This window comes from Symphalangus syndactylus, chromosome 8, assembly GCF_028878055.3.
Source record: "Symphalangus syndactylus isolate Jambi chromosome 8, NHGRI_mSymSyn1-v2.1_pri, whole genome shotgun sequence".
NCBI classification, from domain to species: domain Eukaryota; kingdom Metazoa; phylum Chordata; class Mammalia; order Primates; family Hylobatidae; genus Symphalangus; species Symphalangus syndactylus.
The window spans coordinates 76243582-76265557 of record NC_072430.2 but is presented as its reverse complement, the minus strand read 5'-3'; the positions used below and the strand labels follow the sequence as shown (position 1 = coordinate 76265557).

Sequence of the window (21976 nt, the reverse complement as noted above, 5' to 3'; positions counted from 1 at the left end):
CAGCTACTTGGGAGGCTGAGGAAGGAGGATTGCTTGAGCTCAGGAGTTTGAGGCTTCAGTGAGCTATGATTGCACTGCTGCACTCCAGCCTGGGCTACAGAGTGAGACCCTGTCTTTGAAACATAAAAATATAAATAAAAAATACATTAGAGCTATATAGATTAGCATAGATGGATATCACAGATATAGTTCTGAATAAAAACAGTAGGTTGTGAAAGAATCATACAGGATGATACCATACAGAAAGTTTCAAAATATGCCAAACAACACCACATATAAAGATACATAAACTTGTAGTGGAAGTATAAAAGAATGCATAGCAGCCTAAACACAAAATCCAGAACATGGTTTCCTAAGGATAAAGGGATGGAGGAAGAGGGAGATGCAATCAGGGCAGGTATATGGGGTGGGGGGGTCAACTGAATTGATACTCTTTTATGTCTTGAACAGGGTGGTGAGTATATATGTATCAATTTTATTTCTTTATCCTTTTTATCTGTCTTAAAATATTATGTTCCATGATATACTTATGTCATGAAAACATTATTCTGCCATAAAAAAGAAGGAAATCCTATCATTTGTAACAACATGGATGAGATGGAAGGCATTATGCTAAGTGAAATAAGTCAGAGAAAGACAAATATTGCATGATCTCATTTATATTTATAATCTAAAAGAGTCAAACTCATGGAGAACTCATAGAAGGTAGGGGGAATGGGGACATGTTGGTCAAAAGGTACAAACTATCAGTTGTAAGATGAATATGTTCTGGGGATCTCATGTACAGCATTGTGACTATAATTAATAATATTGTATTGTATACTTGAAATTTGCTAAGAGAGTTGCTCTTAAATGTTCTCACCACACATGCAAAAATAATAACGATGTGAATGATAGATGTGCTAACTAACTTGACTGTAGTAATCATTTCAAAATGTATACACTTATCAAGTCATCACATTGTACACCTTAAATAGACACAATTTTGTTTGTTAATTATACCTCAATAAAACTGGAAGAAAGAGAAGGGGTTGTGGTAGTCAGCCTCCAAGATAGTCCTGGTGATCCTGGCTTGGTGTTTGCACCCTGTGTAGTTCCCTCCCGCATACCAGGGCCGCCTGAACAATAGAAGGCTGCTTAAGTGATGGTATGTGACATCCAACACTGGGTCATAAAAGACATTGCAGCTTCTGGCTTGTTCTCTTGCATCACTTGCCCAAGGGAAAGCTGTCTGCCACACCAAAGGACACCCGCAGCTCTTTGAAGAGGCCCTACGAAGGGGCCCACATGGAGAGGAGCTGAAACTTCCCACCAACAGCCCGTGCCAACTGGCCAGCTATAGGCATGAACCACCTGGGAATCAGAGCTCCCAGCCCCAGTCAAGCCTTCAGATGACCACAGCCCAGCTGACATATGACTGTAACCATATAAGAGACCTCAATACAGGACTATCCAGCCAAGTTGCTCTGAACTCCTGACCCAGAGAAACGATAAGAGAAATAGTAAATGATTATTGTTGTTTTGAGCTACTGAAATTTGAAGTGATCTGTTATGCAGCTATGAATAACTAGTGCAGGGTTGTATTGGGTGACCACCAGGTTCCCTTTTAGTTGCAGCATTCTAGGCTTCTAGGCTTCCTCTCACTCTTTATCCCGTTTATTCATTCACTCAGCCATTCAACCATCATGTATGAGAAACTCCAAAAGCCTTAAGATTACCTGTGGCTTCCTTTAGGATGTAAGTCCTCGGCTGGAAATAATCTAAATAGGCTAATAGTTCAGCAGTTTGGTACCTCTTAGTTTTACCTAGAAGAGACCCCTCTCACAAAAGAGATCTTCCACACTTAATTTCATGCCACTGCAGAAAGTACCAGAACAGCCTCAAGAGGGAGAGAGAGCCTTGTGCCTTTAACATAGAATTCATGTATATTCATAAGCACAGAATCTGGAATTTTATTTGATATGAACCAGTAAAAAGCAAAGTCATATGTTTCAGCATATATGCTACCTGAAAAGAGTTCTCCTACCTGCCAAAATTTTACCTGCTGCTAAATTTTTGCTAACCACACCCAACAACCTCCCTCCCTCTCCATCTGAACTGCACCAGCTACTTTTGATTATTTGCCAAATCAATAGAGTCGAGAAAACACAAAGACACACTCGTAGGTAAATATACTTAAGAATCAGCCTACCAGCAAACACACATCCTACGAAAGCATAACAAGAATAAAACTAAAAAGAGGCTTGGCCTGACCATGTTGGCTGTGGGTGAACTTGGATACATGCCAACTCACACAACTGCCATTAAAAATGAATTGCATTCCCAGGGATGAATCCTGACATGACACCATTGGGAAAGATGCTTGACTTCTTTAAAAAAAAAAAAAAAAAAAGGCTTCATTGCTAGCATTTCTCAACTTCTCAGTTCTCTCTCTTTCCTTCCTTAAATTTCCCATGCGACTTTGCATTTACCTAGCATCATGAAGAGTCACTGACTTGGGATAAGAGGACCTGGGCTCAACACCTGGCAATTGGAAACTAAGGGGTGTTTATAATTTGGGTTTCTTTGGTAGACGGGAGCCCACATGAACTCAGGCAATTTTACTGGAAGGAAACTAAAATAACTCAAAGAATGGAAGGAAGAGCTGAACAGCCAGGCTCTGGGCATTCTCTATACACAACTCCAACATCTTTCTCTCCCAGGGCATCTCTCCATAAGATTCAAATCCCCAGCAAAAAGAATTCAGTGGCCTAGCTGGAGCCATCTGCTCAACGTTGGGGGTGGGGGAGGGAAGGGATCCCAGAGGTGGGACTGTCCTGTGACTGGCAGCCCCACCAGAACGCAATGGGGGAAAAGTCAGTATCCAAAAGAAAGGGATACTGGGCTGGCAAAATAAGAGGTGTTCATTCACTGTGCAGCCTCATCTGCTTGTCATGAGGCTCAAATGAGATCATGGACCTATGATCCCATTTTAAATCCCTAGAAAGTGTAAAGTTTACGTTTTATTTATTTGTTCACTTCTCTTTCTTGAATTTGAAGTTGATCAAGAGCTCTTCCTTCTGATATTCCTATTCCCAAGAGTCCTGGAGAAAGCTCCTGTCAAGCTGCTTGTCGGCTGCAGCAAACTCACCAGCACCAGATCCTGAAGGTCCAGGGTGCTGAGCTCCAGTCACAGCTGTCGGTCATGAAGAGAAACCAGCAAATCACTACCAACACCTAGCCATGTTGTTTGCACCAATAATCTTCGAACAAATGCAACTGCTTGGCCAAAATGAGAGAAGTGTATCCAAAATGACCATTTGTGCCTCCCTGAGTGTTTTTGAGATCCCCTTTATGAAGCGCCCATGGTATAATGCACAATGATGTAGTTCCCAGCCTCGGCTGCAGCTCAGTAGCAGCTGTCTGTGCTGCCAAGTCAAGTAAAATTAATCTGCTGCCAAGGGAATTACAAAGAAATCATAGCAAACCTAATATTGGGCCACAGAGTGCAGACCCCTCTTTTCCCTTCGTTTACCCCAAATGAGGATTCCAGAACTTTGGCAGACTGACTTCTTTCCCTTCCTCTCTCCCATTCTCCACCCTGCCTCTCCCACTCTCCTCTTTAAGGATTCTCAGTTTATAATGTCTTTTTCAGCTTCTCTCCTTCCCGTAGCATGTGGCTATCAGCTTCATTTCATCTAGATCACAAACAGAACTTTGGCAAATACAGACGACAGGGCAACAGCGTAATGGAGACCAGTGGGCAAGTAGAAAACAGAAGGTTCTTTAGGAAGTCAAACATATGCTTCACTAGCCTGTGAACCAGCTCTTGTTCGTTATCATGGATACGATCCCTGGAAATTGTAAACAACATAAAGAAAACGGACCAGATGCGGACATAGCCCCACCTGGAAGTTCACAGGTGTATTCCCATGGTAATCTTCAAAAGTTTCTGTTCAGCTACCCGCATCTCCTCCTCTGTGCCCCGGAACGGTATTTTTCTTTGTTCCCAGTTCTTGAAATGGTAATGAAGATTTTCCTTGTCATCTCTGAAACTTGCGATGTTGTCATGGGAGACAAATGCATCAGTGTTAGTAATCCTTAGATAAAAGGTGCTTTACAGTTATGAAAGAATTATCTTTAATTTTGTCTCTGGGGCATACGGTGAGGATTAATTAGTTAATCTGAGTAAAGTGCTATAATTGGTGGGAGGAATTATCAAAACCCTGGGGAAGGAGTAGCTTTGAGTGTAGTCAATTAGAAGTGTTCTGCTGTTAATGACAGCTGAGGTAGCCGTCCTTGTCTCTCAGATGTCACAGACCAGCTGGGTTTCCAGCAACATCCCAGACCATACACCACCCACCCAGGGTGAAAAGGTGAAAACAGCTCCAGGTAAGCAGAGTGGGAGGGGGGATGTCAATGTTCAAACGGGACCTGAATCAACCTCAGATTCCTTTCTTGTCATTGGCCCTACCTGGGGACCCAAGGACATTTGTGTGAAATGCAGTGGGAGGGAAAGAATTCCCACACAGATGCTGGGTGGGTGCTGACTCAGCACAGAGCTGCCCTGGGAGAACAGGGGGTGCTGGCAAGGAAGGATCCCTGCCAGGCCAGGCAGCAGACAGACCTTGAACCTCTCCTTCTCCATGTCCTCATGTGCAAAATAAAAAGAGGGAGCCAGACATTTAGGTATTGTAGGAAGATGTAGTAACAGCAAATGCTTACGACAGGGCAGCCACCACCTGGGTGAGTCTTTATTCACTCAATTATCACGACAGCCCTAGAGACGGTAGGTTATTTTCCCCACCTTGCAGAGTTGATAAAAGTTGGGTTTAAACCCAGATGGTCAGATTCGGCAGCCCATGCTTTTAACCACTACATCCTGCTGCCTGCCTAAGTATAAAACCTCTGCATGAGCCTCTCAATTCATGAAGGATCTGGGGTGGGGGAAGTATTTTTAAAGTGTCAAATGAAATTCTTTGAGGCTGTCCACAATTTAAGCCTGGGCTCATAGAAATAAATAGCTCTGTTGTTCTTTCAGTTGTCTGAAATCCATGATAGGATACAAAAATAACAAGATCAAGAGTACAACAGCTCTCTCCTCTGAGCTTTTAACGATCTTAAAGTGAGTCACATGTTGGCTTTTAAATCTAGATTGTATCCTTAAACTAAAATAGTTGTTTAGACAACGGTGCTTTAGGCAGTCTCCTAGCAAAATTGGCCAATTACGTGAACCCCAAATGCCAAGCTTATCTGGTTTGCAAAAGCCATTTGGAGACTTAAAAGTGCACTGATTTGGGTAATTTTACAAGGGAATCTTAAGGTGAAATGTAAGCATGAGAATTTCTATCTACTCTCTTCTGGTTCTGCATCCTAATATATCAATCAGTCAATGAACTGCTGATATTTGCATAATACACTGGATAGATCATGAGGACCAAGACTGTACCATCAACAGCAATTTTTAAATCTCAGTACCTAATTTTTACTTGCTCTTTTTCTCAATTCAGTGTCTTCTAAAACAAACAATCAATTTAATAAGCATACTCTTAGGTGAATTTTTTTAGTTCATAATGACTCATTAGAAATCCAACTGCCTAGATTTTCTGGGTCAGTGTTTTGCAAGCCTGTGATGTATATAAAAATCACCTGGGCACCCTGTTAAACTGCAGGTTTGGTTCAGTAGGTCCAGGAGGAGGTGGGAGGGAGGGAGCCCGGTGTGGGGTGCTGAGATCCTACATTCCTAGTAACTCCCAGGTAATGCAGATGCTGCCGGTCCCCTAACACACTCTGCGTGTCTGGCTCTTAGATCACACTGAATAGACAAGAAGAGACAGGGAGGAGACAGCTCCTGGCAGTGGCTTTAGTGGCAAACCAACCTGACTAGGAGTCCTCTGTAACATGATTTTAAGAGCTTAATTTGGGAAGCATCCCCAACTTACAAAAAGGGGGGGAAACCCTGCCACCTAAAATTTTAGTCAGAAAAATTATCCCTTCATCTTCTCAAATAAGAATGCCTCAAGAAGAGAGGCAACAATTTATTCCAGGACCAGAATTGAGAGCACTCCGCAGTGTTTGGGAACATCATGGAGGGAACTAAGGGATGCGGAACTGGGGAGGGACCAAGGATATCTGGAATGAGGACTGAGCCTGGGGGCCAGAGGAGACTCCACAGGTGTACTGTACCTTCCACAGGTGACAGGAGGACCCTGGCTGAAGGGCAGTCACACTGTGGGCTCGTAGTCCTGCCCAATTTTCCTGCCTTTTGGAGGTGGTTGAACATGAAGCCTCAATAAAGCTTTCCTGATAGAGAGGGAGAACTAAATTTAGAGCCAAGGAGACTGCATGAAGCTTCTGATAAGAAGGGAAAAGCAGCAGCAAGGGAACACCAGGGAGGACAAATGGCACAGCACGTAAGAGCACAGGCTCTGGATGCAGGCTGCCCGGGGCCACACCTGCCTCAGCCACCAAGCACATCTCTAAAAGGCTGGTTGTCAGCGAGTGGATAAAGAAAATGTGGTATACATACACCATGGAATACTCATCAGCCATAAAACAGAACCAAATAATGGCATTTGCAGCAACCTGGATGGAGCTGGAGACCATTATTCTAAGTGAAGTAACTTAGGAATGGAAAACCAAACATCATATGTTCTCGTTTCTAAGTGGGAGCTAAGCTATGAGGATGCAAAGGCAAAAGAATGATATAATGGACTTCAGGGACTCAGGGTGGGGGGAGGGGAGTGAGGGATAAAAGACTACATACTGGGTACAGTGTACACTGCTTGGGTGATGGGTGTACCAAAATCTCAGAAATCACCACTAAAGAACTTATCCATGTTACCCAAAACCACCTGTTCCCCAAAAGCTGTTGAAATAAAAAATAAATAAAATAAAGGGCTAGTTGTTTAACCTCTGTGTACCCTGCTTCCTCATTGGTCAAAGGTAATGTGAAGAAACTGGTGGTATCTATTCTAATATCTACTCTCATTTTTTGTCTTATGACAGAACTCAAATATTTACCTGTGTTACATTGTGACTGGGAAACAATAAGACTGCATTTCCCAGCCTCTCTTCGCAGCTAGATATGAATACGTAATATGTGAGTTCTGACAAATGAAATGGAAGCAGAAGTATTCGGATTTCTAGGAACAAAAGAAGATGGCCCTTTTACCATCCCTTCCTGCTTTCTGCTACCTGAAACAGAGATGTGATGACTACAGCTACTGCTGCTGTCTTGGACCAAGAAGTAACCTTGAAGTTACATGCCAAGGATGGTGAAGGAGAAAGGTAGACGTCTTGATGACACTGTGGAGCCATTGAAACAACAGTGGCCGGGCCCACCTCCAGACGTTTTGTTTTTCACATACGAGAAAAACTCTATTTTTTTTTTCTTTTTAAATAAAAAGCCTCCAGTGGGGGAGATAAAAAAACCCTTCTATCTTATCTAAGCCACTATTTTTCAGGGCATTCTGTGTAAGCAGCTGCACCGAATACTACCTGATACATGGGTATAACGTGAAGTAACTGCTTCATTTTTTTCTGTAAGAACTAAGTGAAAGAATGTATGTAAAACTCCTAGTGCCCTTCCAAGCACACAGGAAGTCTCAGTATTGTTTATCCTTACTTTTAAGTGATGGAGAGGGTCAGAGCTTAGAATGATAGCTTTGAGAGCTGAAAGGGAACTTAGTCACCAGCAATCTTCACCCCTCCATTTTAAAGACAAGATGCCTGAGTGCTGGAGAGGCCAGGGGCTGGCACAGGGCACCCAGCCTGGTGGAGGCAGCTCAGGTCTCCTCATGTCTGTTCCAGGCTCTTTCTCAAAGCAGAGGGTATGGAGCAGCTGACATGAAAGGGCATTGATGAAGTCAAGAGGCGACCCCTAAATAATAGGACATCTTCCCACACAAAAGCCCTAAGGGGGAGCAAACGTTTAATTCTGAGGTTCCTCATTCAAACAAAATCCATCTAAATTTGATTATTTACTAAACTATCAGGAAGCAGGGAGTCGAGAGGAGGGAAGGCATAAAGAGATCAGGCTTGGCTTTATAACCAGTTTTGCAATATTGGTGTCTGGAAGCCTGCCGGCTCAGTCAGCCACTGCACTGCCGTGGATGGAGGCCTGGGGAACTGGGAATGAAGAAAACAGCCTTTGCCGTTGGTGTTTCCTTGGCTGGCCCCTGCGCAGGACTCAGGAATAAATGCTTTCTGGACCTGAAAAGTCCCCTTAGGGGCCGTCTGACTCCAGAGGCCTGTGGTTGTTCGCATGCCTTCCCAACTGTGGCCCAAGAGAATCGCTTCCCTGCCTTAGAACTAAACAAGAAGTCATCCTGCGTCCAATTGAGGCTTCTCAGGGGAAAGGGTTTAGAGCAGGCTCCTTGGGTTTGTAACAAGATCACAGATGGGGGAGTTATCTTGAGGACTTGAGGGGGAGCTGCTTCTAATCTGCTCAGCAGAGCAGCCTCCATCCCAGTTTTCACACATGCAATAAAATGCTGGCTCCAGTAGCTCAAGGAAGCTCCATGATAAGTCACCCTGGAAGCCTCCAGGCAGGGGTGGCAAATGGGTTTCATTTCATGTGCCACCTGCTCAGTACTGGTGGCCTGGAAAACTGCGTTGAGAAGAATCCTGAAGCTTAGTAGTAAGGAGTTCTGCAGCATATTAGCAATGTCTGCAATGAGCCAGGCAAGAGATAGATTCATGGGTCCACACGTTGACCGTCTTTAGCCTGGGTATGGCAAATGTGCAAGAGCCATATTAGACCATCATCCTCAAACTAGACCAAAATAGATCTGTCTTACATGGACTTTTCGAGGACCAGACTGTGGCTTGTGAATACGTCCCTACTCCCTTCTTACAGATGTTGCTTACAGAAAGAATACATTTTAAATTGCGTTCATTTTTACCATTTTTGCACTTGGAAGCATTTAATCTGCAGAATCTGCTGAATGGGACATTATCTGGTATTTACTCTGAACAATTCAAGACTAAATAAATTATAAAATGCATACACTATTACACTTTTGTTCAAGAGCCAGCACTGCAGTGCGGTAGGTCCCTCTCCTATGGCCTACAGATACAATTCCTCTCTTCTGGAAATCCCCACTCTCCACTATCAAGGGTGGGCCCCAGCAGGTGCTCACACAAGATCCTGGCCCCTGGGTTTGTTGCTTGGTGCTGAAATGGATATCTGCCTCAAGTTGAACCAATCTGATTCATCATCCTGGGAAGGTAGAACTTGAGCTGGAAGTTGCATAGGTCGGGAATGGAGTCCTAATAACAGCAAAGAACTAGAGCAAGTGTCTCAAACTCAGCAGCCTATAGGAGTCAGCTAGGCAAGCAGGCCAGGCATAATAATAATAATTAAAAAAAAAAACAGAACCACTGTGATTAAAAAAAAATGTTGACTAACAGTAAGTCTCAGTGTTGTGGGGAGGTAATAGGGAGTGGTGGGGACTACGTCCATTTGGAGAGATGTGCTCAGGCCAAAGAAGCTGCTACTCAGCTTCTCCCAATTGTTGCCATGCAGGAAAGGAATCTGTGTTGCCATGTTGTCTGACTTTTTCTTTTTTCAAGAGAAACCAGAAATCTAGATTTTTATATGAAGGTCTCTGACTTTTAAAAGTGATCAACTAAATTTCAAAACTGTACAGGCCAAATAAATTATGTCTCTTGACAAAATATTGCCTAAGGGCCAATGATTTACAATCTATGCTTTTGAGAGAAGACATTTATATCAATCAGAGTCCTATCAGTAAACAAGTTGCTTGCTCAGAGAGGAGCGTTTTTGTTTAGCTTTTTTAGAGATGAGGTCTCGCTTTGTTGCCAAGCCTGGAGTGCAGTGGTGTGATCATAGCTCACAGGAGAGGAGGGTCTTATAAAGGGATGATTTACAAAAGTGCAGTGCCAGTCTAGAACTACAGTAAAGTGAGTGATGTAATTGCCGCAAGGTAAAAAATTTTAAGGGGACACCAAAAATTTTAGCAATCAAGATAAATAATACTTCAATGTAATAATTTTTTAAAGTCAAAATTACTGTAAAAAAATCTATGATGAACAAAATATTAACATTTTAAATAAAGGATTAGTATTACTGATTGTACTTGTCTATTCTCACATTGCTATAAAGAAATACTTGAGACTGGATAATTTATAAAGAAAAGAGGTTTAATTGGCTCACAGTTCTGTGGGCTGTACAGGAAGCATGAGGCTGGCCTCTGTTCAACTTCTGGGGAGGCCTCAGGAAACTTTCAGTCATGGCGGAAGGTGAAGGGAGAGCGACGCACTTCACAGGACGAGTGCAGAAGGAAGAGAGAGGGGAGGTGCCACACACTTTTAAACAACCAGATCTCATAACTCACCCAGTCACTGTCATGAGAACAGCACTGAGGGGATGGTGCTAACCCATTCATGAGAACTCCACCCCCATGACCCAATCACCTCCCACCAGTCCCCACCTCCAACACTTGGGATTACAGTTGAACATGAGATTTGGGTAGGGACACTGATCCAAACCATATCACTGATACTTCCTTTTGCTTCAAGCTCCAACATAGCCCAGCATAGAACTAATCAAGGTATAGAGAAACCATAAGGGATAGTACAGTACCCTGGGGATGGGAAAAGCAGAGCTGTTATCACATCTAGGGCCAAAGGGATAAAACACAGGACTGGTTACTAGAGCTTGGAAGGAGAAAGTCATGCCCAGAAGGCCATCTGCAGACAACCTGTGACTACTGGCCAAGGGACTTGACTAGCCCAAGGCATTATCCAAGGTAGGAGCCAAGGTAGGAGATGAACTGTTGGCCTCACTCCCCTTTCTTCCTCTGATCTTCTGACAAAACACATCACTGCCCAAACACAACCAGAAGTCAAAGGGCACAGGAGCCTATTGCTACAGTTCATAACGCCCATCAATACAGTCCACGGAAGCATCGAGCAGGAGAGAAAGAAAGAGAGTGGAGCTGGAGGGACAAATGGAAGAGACCCGACAAACGCCCAAAACTCCTACCCTGGTCCTCAGCCTCCTGGGGGCCTGGGACTTTAGTGATTCCTGGGATTCAGTGAGATTTCCCAGTATCCTCCCAATATAGTCCTTTTTCTGCTTAAGCTAACTGGAGTTGATTTCTGATATTTGCCACTCAAAAACTCTTACCTAACACACACAGCCTGAGTGGCTAATCTGTGGACCAGTCAAATCCCAGGTGAATTCCCCTAGTACTCACCAGACCTGACCAGTCCCTGCTCACAAACACAGGTAATGAATCATGCAGGCCACCAACATTTAGTGACTGGAGTGACATAGCATTTTTTAACTGAATTAATTAAGAAATCCATTGAAAAAGTGATTACTTATGGTTGTTATCAATAATAACATAATAAAGCTGGATCCAACAAAAAAGTTTAAATGTATTAAAATGACCCTGTCCCTAAATTTTGGTATTAGGTTACCATTTGAATGGTAAAAAAAAAATCCATTTCATGGATTTTTTTCCTATGGGGAAGATACCATTGAATCCATTCTATTCAACACCCATAGAATGTTTGTTTTCTTTTTAAGAGATAAGCTCTCACTATGTTGCCCAGGCTGCTCTTGGACCCCCGGGCTCAAGAGATCCTCCCACCTCAGCCTCCCAAGTAACTGGGACTACAGATGCCAAAACCACACCCAGCTCAGCATCTATAGAACTTTGACCAAGATACTTATTTAGATTTTTTAAAATAGTTTAAAAGTAGGGGATAATATGAGAAAGGCAGCCAAAATTTACAATGATTACTCAAAAAAGGAAAAAACAGGCAACACTGTAAGAACAAAATTTACTCTGAAAGTGAGTTTCACCAAAAGCCTTGCTTAGGCACTATTACAGGCAGAATTATGTACCCCAAAGATTCATACATTGGGGTCTTAAACCTTAGTACCTCAAAATGTGACCTTTTTGAAGATAGGGTCAAGAGTGAGCCCAAATCCAATATGACTGGTGTCCTTATAAGAAGGGGAAATTGGGACACTGATGCATGCAGAAGAAAGACGATATGAAAAGACAGGGAAAGATGGTCATCTTCAAGCCAAGGAGAAAGGCTTGGAACACATCCTTCTCTTGTGGACCTTTAAAGGAACCAACCCTATTGACACATTGATCTTGGATGCCTAGTCTTCAAAACTGTGCAAAAACAAATTTATATTATTTAAGCCACCTAGTCTGTGGTACTTTGTTATGGGAGCCCCAGTAAACTGATACCGGTGTCATAACAACAATAATAGCAAATACATATTGACATTGCTAAATGGACTCCCCTGTCCATTAAAGGTGTCCATTTCCAGCTGCTCTAAAATAAAGGAGTTGTGATTTATTTTGCTGGGTACTATGCCAGCACAACCCAGCACATAATTTAAAATCCAGGTTATCCTCTTTGCACAAGAGTTTGGACAAAACAAAACTGGAATGAGTAGGGTCATGGACTTCTGTACCCTATTGGCTAACATATAGCCAATAAAGGAAAAATAGAGACTGGCTGCCCAGGCACTGCTTTAAATGCTTTATATATATTAATTCATTTAATATTTGTAACTCCTATGGAAGATAAACACTATATATATCATCTCAGTTTCATAGCTGAAGAAAGTGAGGCACCAAGAGGTTAAATAACTCACCTAATGTCACACATGAAATAAGTAAGAGAATTTGGATGATAAATCTCAATCTGAATCCAAATTCTATACCCTAAATCTGTGTTTATAACTGCTATATCTTACTGCCTCTTGGGTGTAGATCTTTTCTGCAGAGGATGATTTTTTTCTGCCACCCCTAAGCTGTTATCAGCCAGACAAAATGGAAAGTCAGGTTTCATGGGTGCATCCACACTCAAGTGTCCAAGCCCCTTTGATGAATCTGATACCCTCAGAGACATTGAAACCTGGTCTTATTTTAAAAATCATGGTGTGGCCAGGTGTGGTGGCTCACGCCTGTAATCTCAGCACTTTAGGAGGCCAAGGCGGGCGGATCACCAGGTCAGGAGATTGAGACCATCCTGGCCAACATGGTGAAACCCCATCTCTACTAAAATACAAAAAATCAGCCAGGCGTGTTGGCACGCGCTTGTAGTCCCAGCTACTCCGGAGGCTGAGGCAGGGGAATCCCTTGAACCCAGGAGGTGGAGGTTGCACTGAGCCGAGATCGCGCCACTGCACTCCAGCCTGGCAACAAAGCAAGACTCTGTCTCAAAAAAAAAAAAGATGTTACTGCAAGATATGAGTGATTGAATCAACATTATCCCTCAACGTAGGCACAAAATTGAGTCCAACATAATTTGATGGAGTTATACGGGTGTTATGCTTGTACCCTTGACCATCACAGTGCTGTTGGTCATACCCATTTATCCAGAGATGCCTCCCAGGATGACTCAGTGGCAGGCAGTCTTTGAAACCCCTTTCCTGCTGCTTGCCAGTATCAACACCCATCATCACCACCACCATTTGGCACAATGCCCAGAGGAGCTAGGTGTTGGGACAAAATAGTACCTGTCTCATAATGTTGTGAGACTTAGTGGGCCCTCAGTATAAGTGTTAGTCCTTTTCCCCTTTACAACTAAGTGAAAAAGCCTTGCTCAATGCACATGAAAATGTTGGTTATAAACTTGTGTTTGGGGATTATATTTTAATTTATTAAATTAAACCTCCTCTCATGACTTTTGCAGAGCTAATGACAAATTAGCCTGTCTGCACACAGATTGGAAAGATACAGACTTTGCCCAGTCTGTGCAGTCAGCATGCAGATCAGAGTGGGATGCTTGCTGCTGAAACACCTTCAGCTCAGCAACTGCCTATAAGGGAAGAAAACTCAGGATGTATAAAAACAGAGAAGTGACATTCTCCCTCCAAAATCAGCATTCTAAAATGATGATCCTGTCTCATCCCAGTCCTGTTTTGGCCAGACTCCCCTGTCCATTAAAAGTGTCCATTTCCAGCTGCTCTAAAATAAAGGGGTTGTGATTTATTTTGCTGGGCACTGTGTCAGCACAGCCCAGTGCATGATTTAAAATCCTGGTTTTCCTCTTTGCACAAAAGAGTTTGGACAAAACAAAGCTGGGATGAGCAAGGTCATGGACTTCTGTACCCTACTGGCCAACATATAGGCGATTAAGGCAAAATAGAGACTGGCTGTCCAAAGCTTTGTGTACCGTGGGAAGTGATGTTGCCAAGGTGATCATTTGGAACCAGACCGGAGAAGCTGGTGCTAACAAGGACAGGAGACCCAAGGAACGTTTCCTGAAAGGGAAGAGAGAAACTCAAAGGGAATTCACCAGCAGTTGGTAGGATTTCCACGTTTTGTCTGAAATATGTATTTCTAGCCTTCCTTATGTTGGAAAATTGTGTTCAGAACTCTGAACTCTGAACACAGTAGACTTATCACATCCTGACTGTCAGAGATAATTTAAAATCAGATGAGAGGGAAGGAAGGAAAATTGAGAGTCATGATTGTCGTCCAATCCAAGCTAGGTAAAAAGCATTTGATAATGGTCTATTTATAGAGACATGTAGGATGGTCATTAGGAACAGAGCCCAGGGATCAGGCCCCAGCTCTGATGGATTTTGTGAGAGACACTCACCAGTTTAGGAAAATCATTTAATCTATTGGTACTTCAAATTGGATCACCAACAAGAATGAGTAAGACCTATGGAATTTTATATCAGAGGAAAAAAACAGGAAGAGTCCATACATTTAGTTTGAAATAGTCATTATTTCCTTTTGATTTAAAAACTAAACCACATTGTCAGGGAACAATAAATCAGCCTATTTATTTATTTATGCCTAATTCATGTTGCCTACTGAGGATCAGTAGGTGTTCTGATTTCTGAGCTAATACTCTTATCTGAATGAAAATTTGGGTTTTGCTCATGGAAAGCCAACTCCTGGCAGGCCTATACTGAACTCGGAACTCACCTCTGTGCCCCTCAAGTCATTTGCTTACTTCCCTTGTTATAGAAACAATGGAAGTTATTTATTAGCAAGTGAGAAAAGTTCTGGAATATAAATTGTGGACTGTGGTTACTATTAAGCAATGAACAGTTCGTCCTTTAGAAGGTGGAGGAAGGACATGGAGGAGAGGGAGAGCCAAGAGATCAGCCAAGAAGCACGGTCACTGCTCCAGTGTAAAATTGGGATCTAAAGAGTTTAAGAGTTCATTAGAATCATAGCATAGAATCTTTTGAGCTAAATGCAAACCTATGGTTTATATCACCAAAATGCCAAAAATCTTCTGCATAGCGCAAGCTGACTGAGTAAACGATTTAACGTGATTCTCACTCCACCTTGGGAAGTCAACAGATAAGGTACTGACAGTTATGTCCATTTCATGGAAGAGGAACAGATGCTCATACAGAACAGATAGTATCCAGGGGAGCTTTATTTCCAGGGAATGATGCTGCCTATAAGGTTTTCTGGCCACTAAATAGTGGAGCCAGTACCTAATCCAGGCCCTCTGATGGTTAGCCCTGTTCCTTCAAACTGCAGGACATCACCACCACCACGCCCACCTTCCAAAATGAAAGTCTCTTTTCAAATATAAAAGCCACAATATGAGCTATGGCAGCCATTGAGAGGCACATCCTTTCCTCTGTGAAATTTCACTCAGACACAGCCCTATAACATCACAAAATCTAGGAATGAAAATAATCTCTAGTCTAAAATACTTGTTTTATGAACAGATAAGGAAACTGAGGCACAGAGGGGCTAAGTAACTTGTCTCAAAATCACACAGCTGCATTACTTGTTGCCTTGGTTAACTGAAATGTTAAGATCACTTCAGTCATTCCACAGTTTACAAGCAATAATTAGAAGGCGTCCCATTTACAGAAGATAAACCTGATCAGCCAGGTGCAGTCGCTCACGCCTGTAATTCCAGCACTTTGGGAGGCTGAGGTGGGCAGATCACTTGAGGTCGGGATTTCCAGACCAGCCTGGCCAACATGGTGAAACCTCGTCTCTACTGAAATACAAAAATTAACCAGATGTTGTGTCGGAGGGGCAGCTGAGGCATGAGAATGGCTCGAACCTGGGAGGAGGAGGTTGCAGTGAACCAAGATCATGCCACTGCGCTCCAGCCTGGGTGAAGAGTGAGACGAGAGAGAGAGAGAGCGAGCGAGAGAGTGACAGAGAGGAAGGAAGGAAGGAAGGAAGGAAGGGAGGGAGGGAGGGAAGGGAGGGAGGGAGGGAGGGAGGGAAGGAAGGAAGGGAGGGAGGGAGGGAGGGAGGGAAGGAAGGAAGGGAGGGAGGGAGGGAGGGAGGGAAGGAAGGGAGGGAGGGAGGGAGGGAGGGAAGGAAGGAAGGAAGGAAGGAAGGAAGGAAAGAAGGAAGGAAACGAAACAGTAGTTCAAAAAAATTTAAGTGATTTGCAGAGATCAAAGGAAGGAAGGAAAGAAACAATAGTACAAAACAAGTTAAGTAATTTGCCGAGATCACAGAAGAAGTGGAGGGACGGCAGGATTTGAAACTAGGCTGATCTGACTCCAAACTCCCCGACCTCACCCACACCAACAGCATGTTGTGCCAGCAGCCTTTTGTGCCCCTGTGGAAGAGCAGGATAGGGGCACTGCACAGGTTTCATTCATTGGAAGGGAGAACTTCTTGCCCATACATAAGCACCCTGGACTCAGCTAAAACCAGAGAACTCCTAGTCTCACCTAATCCAAAACTGCTAGATTTCAAATCCCAAAGGACTCATTTTGCCTCTCAGCAGCCCCAGCACAGACACTTAGCCCTGACAGTTTGCACTGAGGATTCCAGATTCCAGAGTGGAGCCCAGCTGCACAAAGCCACTGAGGCTGTGACTGGCAGCTGCACTCACTGACCTTCTCAAAGGCCTCTGTGCTCCCAGGCCTGGAAAAGCATTATTTTAGGGATAATGGCTGACAGCTGCTGCAGCCTCGTGGGTGCCCAGCCCCTGTCCACCACATCCTTAGGAATCTTGGTGGTTCCAGGCTTTCTGGCCCAGAGTAACCAGCTACTGGAATCCCCGAGTTACTTCATTAAACTGGTTTCAAGTTACATGCTTTCTTTTATAGGACTGGGGGGAAATGAAACCTGCCAGCCTATTGTCTGTGCTGTACATAACCACTTCTTCCTTGGTGAAATTTCTCCCAGCTCCTGTGTCCCCATCCTGAGTGCAGTAGGGAAGTAGCAAAAGAATTGGTTTTGCCAAATAGTTTAAAATGTTGGCCAAGACCAGTGTGGTGCCCCTGTTGCCTCAGCAACCAAGCTGAGGCAGGAGGATCGCTTGAGGCCAGGAGTTTGAAGCCAGTCTAGACAATAGAGCAGGACCCTGTCTCTACAAAATGTTTATTAAAAAATTAGTGGCCATGGTGGCATGCACTGTAGTCCTAGCTACTCATGAGGCTGGTGTAGGAGAATCACTTGAGCCTAGGAGTTCAAGGCTACAGTGAGCTATGATTGCACCACTGCACTCCAGCCTGGGGAGCAAAGTGAGACCTCATCCCATAAATAAAACAGTCTCTACTTTCTGAGTATCTTGTCCCCCACTGCATTCTTGCAGGCTGAGTGTTTTATCAAGTTCCATAGTGCCTTTGCATTTCTTATGCATGTCTAGAAGACAAGACACCATAAGAGAGTGCCTCCTGTTTTCAGTTTTTGTCATCATTAGCTTTCCAATGGTCAACTGCCAAATAGGCCACTTTGAAGTAGGTTTGCCCTCTTTCTCTCATGTTTTTTAAACTCAGACGTGCACAGGTAGAATGGCTGAAATGACCCTTTAGAAGAATGTGTTCTCTCCATGCTAAATGCCTCAGATCTCGGCTAATCTTGCAGAGTTGGACAGGATCTTTGAACAGGTTAATGTAGTGGTTGGGAAAATCTCCCCCTGGGGAAATTCCTCAGTCCTGTGACAGCCAGTATCTGTGCAGACAAGGGCACATACCCCTTTGGGGCAGTCTTGGAGTGTGTTCCTCCCTTGGTGGATTCACAGAGTGCAAGGGGTACCACAGAAGGGGCTGAAGGCTCCTGTCACTCTCCCATAAAGCTCCTCCACCGATGCAGCACAGGGCATGACATCATTAGGGGAGAAGTTGGGAACGGGATGATTTGGATTCAGGTGACTGGGGTCAAATCCCACCTCCACTGCTCACTCAGTAGGCAACATTAGTATATACCTGAACCTCTCTGTGCCTCAGTTTACACATCTGTAAAACAGGAATAATAATACCTGCTGCACGATATGGCTACGGTTTTGTAAATGATACAGCACTGTTACCCATAATAGTAGTAACCTTAAGGAGATGCTGAAGACTCTTCTCAGATTTGTCCCAGTGCTTACATCTACTACAGTGAAGGGGAGTAGGTTTGAAGATAAATTTCATTATCCTTGTCACCACTGATACCTTCATGAGTCAAGCACCAGAAGTAGACTCAGCACCAGATGAAACATGGTCATCAAAATTATCCCTGAAAGGCCAGTTGGTCAAGATATTTCAGACATCAAAAATATGCCCCGCGGCCCCAGCCCTGAGGCCTCAGCTGCATCACATTCCTTCACTTGGACCCACCTGCAGACCACACAGTATCTCAGGGCAATTTCAAACTCTCTCTACCAACTGCCTCTTGCTATCTGGGTTGCACACTCGGGCAGCCTGATTCCTGTCTGGTGAACCACATAGAAACCAAGGGGATGAGAGCTAATGTAATTGGTTGAAGTCATTTCCAGAAATATGCTATTGGGGGCATATTGAGAAGGTATCTGGGTTCTAAACAGGAAATCATAACAATCAGACTAATGCAGCCTCCAAATTACTTCAGGGAAAACAATTGTTACAAAATCAAGTTACAGACATACCAAGCTCCTCATCAGAAGTAGAAAGAGGCTTCCTTTTTCATTACACCTCTTTTTTCCAGCAAATTTCTTGCTCATTCTAGAATGAATCTTGACTATTCACAATCCCTATCATTGTTCCTGAAATAACATCCTCATAAATTATGCCTACTCTGAAATACAGTTTAACCTGTTTTATAGTTAACAGCAGTCTTAACATACAGTCCCAAGTGAACCGTGTAGAGAGCCTCAGAATTACAAACGTAAAGTGACAGCAAAGGAAGAAAATATATATGCCCTCTAACTGACTCAGAAATGGGCTTCCCACACCCCCTGCAGTCATGTGCCATGCAATGACATCAGGCAACAACAGACTGCATGTATGATGGTGATGCCATAAGATTAGAATAGAGCTGAAAAATTCCTATCCCCTGACATATTGATGATCCTGACCCCGATGATTAGGCCCGGGCTAATGTGTGTGTAGTTGTCTTAGTTTTTAACAAAAAAGTTTAAAAGTAAAAATAATAATAATAAATTATTTAATGAAAAAATGTATAGAATAAGGATATAAAGAAAATATTTTTGCAAAGCTGTACAACGCCTTTGTGTTTAAAGCTAAATGTTATTCCAAAAGAAGTTTAAAACATTAAAAAGTTTATAAAGTGAAAAAGTTACAGTAAGCTAAGGTTAATTTATTATTGAAGAAAGAAGAGTTTTAAAATAAATTTAGGCCAGGCACAGTGGCTCACACCTGTAATCCCAGCACTTTGGGAGGCTAAGGCAGGCAGATCACTTGAGTTCAAGAGTTTGAGACCAGCCTGGCCAACATGGTGAAACCTCATTTCTACTAAAAATACAAAAATTAGCCAGGCATGGTGGTGGGCAACTGTAAGCCCAGCTGCTGCGGAGGCTGAGGCAGGAGAATCACTTGAACCCAGGAGGCAGAGGTTGCAGTGAGCCAAGATCATGCCACTGCACTCCAGCCTGAACGACAGAGTGAGACTGTCTCAAAAAAAAGTAAAATGAATTTAGTGGAGCCTGAGTGTGTTGTGTTTATAAAGTCTACAGTAATGTACAGTAATGTCCCAGGCCCTCACAATCACTCACCACTTACTCACTGACTCACCCAGAGCAACTTCCAGTCCTGTAAGCTCCACTCATGGTTAAGTGTCCTTACAAGTATATCATTTTTTATCTTTTATACCATAACCTTTTCTATGTTTAGACACACAAATACTGATCATTGTGTTACAACTGCCTATAGTATATTCAGTACAGTAACATGCTGTACAGTTTTATAGCCTAGGAGCAATAGGCTATACCACATAGCCCAGGTGTGTAGTAGGCGGTACCATCTAGAGCTATGCAAGTACACTCTATGATGTTTGCACAAAGAAATCGCCTGACAATGCACTTCATAGAACATATCTACATCGTTAAGTGACACACAGCTGCATTTCAGCACTCCGTGCCCTACTTCTTTATTAATAGCTTCGAGGGAATGGGGAGTCATTCAGCATTAACAAGCAATGAAAAGTGGAATCTTTTTCTTGTTTCAGAAAGTGACAGTAAGCAATCTAGAAAATGTGGACAAGATGGAGGAAAGGAAAGAGTGAAGGGAAGAAGGGAGAGTAGAAAGGAAAACCAGGACGACTTTCCTCATGTCCTGAATCTGATGAGCTCAGACTGTCTGGCACATGCCCTTCAGGTAGGCGATAGGGCAGTGTTGGGCTGATTCTGGGAAAACGCTCCTCTACAGAACTCAGGTGTCTTTAATACAGTGTAGTCCATTTTGTTCTTTTTTCTTCTGTTTCTTAGAGATGGGCTTGCCTTTTTAGTGGTTGGCTGGAAACAAGTACATTATCATCGACCACTGACAAAGCAACAGGAGGACATCTTCTGTCCCTGGGCATGCGCTGGTTACCCATCAATCACTTTTTATTGACCTTGAACTAAGATCCATAAATTCAAAAACTGCAATTTAAAATTTTTATAGGCAAACTAATGGAATACCAACTTCTACAAGGCTGATTCTTCAATAACACACTTGAAGGACATAGTCCCCTGCCAGGGATGGAGCTCTGTTTGCTGATTTTTCACCAAGGGAGGGGAGGAAGGAACACTTAGTGAGCCTCCAGTGTGTGCCAGGCACCGTATGGGGTGCTTTACATATATGATACCAAATCTAAGTTGCCACCAACTGTAACACGCCCAGCAGGAGAGCAAACCTACTGCCGATTAATTGAAGGATGCCATCCAGGGTGTATTTACTGGGAGGCTAAGAGAGTTTCAGCCTCAGGGCCCCTCATTTGCATGGGCCCTTCCAATGTTCTGGGAGAGGGGCCAGCAGTGTGTTCACGTGGCCATATATTTTTGTAAAATTTGCAAAAGATATTTTAACTGCAATCGGTTAGACCACTGTCTCTTTCCACTCTGACTTCCCCTCTGTCACACTTCCCCTTACGAGGGTGGCACTGGAGTGGCCATGGGCAACTTGGGGATCCTATTAAAGGGGAAGTTGAGCTGGAGATACATTTAGTCTGGGTTTAGTGGGACGTTTCCATGTGGTCTGTGCAGTTAACTTACTGCTGGGCATGCTGGGATAGAAATGGCTTCACTGCTTCTCACCTCCACCACACCAGCTCTCCTGGCAGTAAGATGCTCTGGTGCAGGGCTCCAGGTTGCATCCAATATAAACACATCCCACCACACTCGCCAGCAGCATATGGCCTGGGTAGCAGAAAATAAATAAGGTGTGAAGTGTGTGAGCCAGAAGTTGGTCTGTGGAAAATTTTCCCAAATCTCATAGTTCATATAGGAAAGAAACTTCATAGAGGTTTTCCCCAAATTTAACAAAAAAACTCTCAAGATTTATATGACATTACCAAAAATAGTTGTGAAGCTGGAAAACACACATTTTACTGTTGATAGTAAAAAATAAATTTTCATCAACCATTGAGAAGGAAGACTGAACTGTCTATTCTCTCTACAGAAAACAGACATAACGAATTCATTGTCATACAGCCCACTCCCCTCCAAAAATGCAGGGCAAAGAAGTATAACAGAAGTGGGCCAGGCAGTTAATTTTTACAAATATTATAGTATTTTTATGGTATTTTATGTTGTTTGTGATTTATATCAGCTTTTTAAAATTTGTGGTTTGTTGTGATTTTCC

The 21976-nt window shown here is 43.3% G+C and overlaps 1 protein-coding gene across 1 annotated transcript in view; it reads right to left on the bottom strand.

Annotated features, from left to right (window-relative positions):
- ITGA6 (integrin subunit alpha 6) overlaps window positions 1-21406 on the bottom strand; it is a 221759-nt gene extending 200353 nt beyond the window's left edge. Inside the window, exon 1 of the mRNA XM_063644670.1 lies at window positions 21388-21406. The gene's annotated coding sequence lies outside the window, so the exon portion shown is untranslated. The remainder of the gene's footprint in view (window positions 1-21387) is intronic.
- Between the last annotated feature and the right edge of the window lie 570 nt (window positions 21407-21976).